The sequence below is a fragment of the Miscanthus floridulus genome, chromosome 8 (genome assembly GCF_019320115.1).
Source record: "Miscanthus floridulus cultivar M001 chromosome 8, ASM1932011v1, whole genome shotgun sequence".
Classification (NCBI taxonomy): domain Eukaryota; kingdom Viridiplantae; phylum Streptophyta; class Magnoliopsida; order Poales; family Poaceae; genus Miscanthus; species Miscanthus floridulus.
Genome location: NC_089587.1, coordinates 218,074,360 through 218,078,259, shown reverse-complemented (window position 1 = coordinate 218,078,259; position 3,900 = coordinate 218,074,360). Strand labels below are relative to the sequence as shown.

At 52.5% G+C, this 3,900-nt stretch overlaps 1 pseudogene; it reads right to left on the bottom strand.

The window, feature by feature from the left end:
• Positions 1-1,798: 1,798 nt before the first annotated feature.
• On the bottom strand, positions 1,799-3,623 carry LOC136478178 (probable protein S-acyltransferase 1; annotated as a pseudogene).
• Between the last annotated feature and the right edge of the window lie 277 nt (positions 3,624-3,900).

Genomic DNA, 3,900 nt, shown 5'->3' with positions numbered 1-3,900 from the left:
CGCCGGGGTGCAGAGCCACGACGGGAGACTTGACGGTGAATAATTGCAAGCAAGACGAGTACACAGTACACCGCGCCAGGAAAAGTAAATGAAGCTGCTGCGCTACCTCTCGTCTGCTAAGTGCTTCACCAACCACGTAAACTTATGAAGCGGCCAGACAGGCAGTTGTGTCGTGGGTACATTACCAATTATCATATGGACTAAAATGAGGCTATACGTAACAACATAAACACGTCACTAGACCAAAACTTTTCAACTGAGCGTGCTTATCAAAATAAACACGTGAGTAAATATATATATATCGTTCTATTTATTAATAGATTTTATTTTATTTATAAAAGTTGCTTTTCATGCTTAATCTAATAGAACAAACCGTTCGTTATCTATTTACACGAATTGTTGTCCGACATTCCTAAATATCTTTATGCACTGAGTAATTTAGCTTGTGCATTTATTTGAGTCCACAAAACTGAGTCACACACGATTTCTTTATCACGACAAGTACGTTTTAAATTAAAAATCCGAGAAACTCGTTTCGGAAATTTTTCTTAGGCCTAAATCATGGTGCTAAATTAGATCGTAACACCAAAGGTGTTACAGTCCCCATAGGCGAAGGCGGTCCCTCTGTGCGCGATACGAATGTAGCAAAAGTAGATCTGGATGTCGCATATATTGCAATGGGTACACATGTATGTTGCAAGTATCTATTCAGAATATTTCATCTACTTCAGACATATGTTGCAAGTGCTTTATCTAGATGTTGCATATGTTCTAGTGGCTATACACATGTTGCAAGCATATGTTCCAAATGTTTCATTTGCTTAAACGTATGTTATAAAAAGTGCTTTCATGTTGCAAGTGTTTCGAGAGCAGGTGTAGACGCAGGCGGTCCTCTGTGTACATGTGTTTCAATTTCATAAAGTCCCATAGTTGGATGTTACAACGTTAGTTGGGCAACAAAATAAAATGTAATCTACATAATGTCTAACTAGAGAGGTCGATGACGCCATCCTCTTGTGAAGGTAGAGAAAGTGGAACATGTGATCGTACGAGTGTTCAGAACGCGAAATAAAAAAAGAATAATTAATGGGGCACATAGAAAGATAATTTTTGTGGATACGAATAATTAACGGGACACGTACGAAACTAACTTTTGCGGATAGATGGAGCGTGCAACGGATTCGATTTGTCTTTTTGTGGATACGAATAATTAACGGGACACGTACGAAACTAACTTTTGCGGATAGATGGGGCGTGCAACGGATTCGATTTGTCTGGACGTCGGGTGGTAGTGGTGCCGTTGCCAAACACTCGCATGCGAAAACAGCTTTTAAAGCCAAAACCAGTCAAAAGTAGTGATGCCGAAGCCAAAAAAAAAAAAAAAAGGCCTTTTCTGTCTTCACCGCGTGGTGTTTGATGGAATTTTTTTGGAATGTCACAGTGGGACGGTCGGAAATCCAATTATAATCGGTTCCGAATAGGGCCATACTCCTATGCGAGAGAGAGAGATGGTGTATCTCCTGCTCCGTAATTACTAGCATCGATCGGACTCCAACTTCCAGTCATCAACTCACATGTGCATAGGCAGCCTATATACATGTATGTATAACACAACTATATATACATGAAGCCTTGAACTACAGTGTACCATGCGGGAAGTAGAATGCTATGATGTGAGCCATCCCATTTCCAAACATACATATGGAGGACGAAGCTGAGGCTACTTACACGTATGTACGACATCACGCAACAAAAAAGCACACGCGCAAATCGCATTTTCACGATCGAGCTGAGAATGACAACATTTGCTTCTTCTCGATCGACCCCCGTCGTTCCGCTGCGCTCGATCACACCACCTCGAACTCCCTCCCACGCGGGCGGCCGGCGGCGGCGCCGTAGTGCGTGTGCATGGTGGCCCCGAGCTCCGCCGTGACGGCGTCCGCTTCGTCCTCCGCCTTCTTGCTCTCCCTGCCGGGCCCGCCGAAGATGGAGTGCGCGGCTGCTGCAGGTGCGTAGTCGAGACCCGGTCGAGGGCCCCGCAGTGGCCGTGTCCGCCGTGGCTGCCGCCGTAGATGTCGCCGAAGTCGGAGGACGCGACGCTGGTGCGCTTGGCGGAGTAGTTGAGGTCGAAGCTGGCCTTGGCCATGTCGAAGCTGAGGCTGGCCCTGGTGTAGAAGCTGATCCGCGACTCGGACGACAGCGGACCCAGGTAGAGCGCGGCGGCGTCCGGGTCGGCGGGGGACACCTTGGCTCGGAAGTCGTTCCTGGACTGCGGGATCAGCGAGAAGAAGATCTCGGCGATGTTGCTGCCGGTGCCGCGGTTGAAGGGGTTGGCCTTGCGCTCGTACTGGTACCGGAAGTTCTCTTACGTGGTCTGGTTGGTGCACACGAGGTAGGAGTGGAACGCCGTGAGCCCACCGACGAACCACGCCGTGACGAAGGTGTAGACGATGAGGCAGCCGGACACCGGGGACTCGGCGACGGCGTGGCCGAAGCTGACGCCGTACTGCCGGGAGATGAGCAGCAGGTTGACCCAGCAGAAGGCGAACACGTAGAGTAACAGGAAGGTGGTGGAGGAGATGAACATGAAGAAGAAGCGGTAGTTCCGGCGGCCGATGCACTGGCCCACCCAGGGGCAGTGGTGGTCGAAGCGCTCCACGCAGTTGTTGCAGACGGAGCAGTGCGAGCAGCGCGGGGGCCGGTACAGCATGCACGTGTGGCAGTACTTCACCTTCACCACCACGCCGTTCACGTACACGTCGCGCGTCGGCGGCAGCGACCACGACGCGCCCGTCGCGGGGACGCGAAGGAGGAGCTGTCCGTCGCCGCGTCGTCGGGTCCCCGCGGACGCGCGTTCCGAGGGATGATGCTGGGGTTCCGACCCGACGTGAGCACCAGCACGACAACGTCCCGCACGCACGCACGCACCATCGCAATGATATCATGATCGATGCCGCCGGCCGCGTGCTACAACTAGATAGAGTTGGTCCGTGATTGATTGTATGTATGTGTGCCACGAACTCACGAATACGCCGACCGCCATGGCCGTCGCCGGGACGGCGGTGCCGAGCGGCTTCCCGATGAGCTCGGCGAGGCGGAACGAGACGAAGGCGACGAAGAGCGCGAGCGGCGTCATGAACTCATGATGAGCGCCACCGTGAGCACGATGGAGCTCGCGTCCGGGCCGAAGATGAGCCGACCGCCGCACAGGAATCTCTGCCAACGACATCAGGATCGGCCACGCGAGAATCCACGATCGCCATTGTTAATTACTAGCAACGATCGATCGCGGCAGGCGGCTTGTAATGAATTAATCAATTAGACATCAATTAACGAACGCAGGAACGTACATTCTTTCCTCTCCAGACTTGGTAGACGCGGTGGGTGGCGACGGCGGCCGACGAGACGCTGGAGGTATCGGAGAGGTAAGCTGCGGGGGAGAGGGCTCTTGAACAGCGGCCTCCCCTTCATCGTCTCCGCCTGTGGGCCGCCGCCGGTCCGGTGAACGCGCGCCGCCGCGTCGTCGTCACCTCACCTCACCCGCGCATGGGCCGGCCCTGCAGAGCGGCAGCGGCCGGAATGGAGGTGGTGGGGGAGGAGGGAGGGGAAGCTCGTCTCCTCGTTTTCCCGTTTCGGACATCATTGTGCTATCCATAGGAGGGAGAAGCTATAGCACGCGCATCCTGGTTGTTATTGGGGTGCAAAGAATGGATTGGCGGAGGGGAATCGCCATGCCTAAACATAGCACGCGCATCACGTACACAGCTAGCTAACGTACAGCTCCAGAATGATGACGTGTATATCTGGCTAGCTTGAGAAGAATTGGAAAAGACTGGGTGAGCTTGGGCTCACCTACAACCTACTTCAAAATTGCACTAGTGCAATTACAAAATTGGAGCA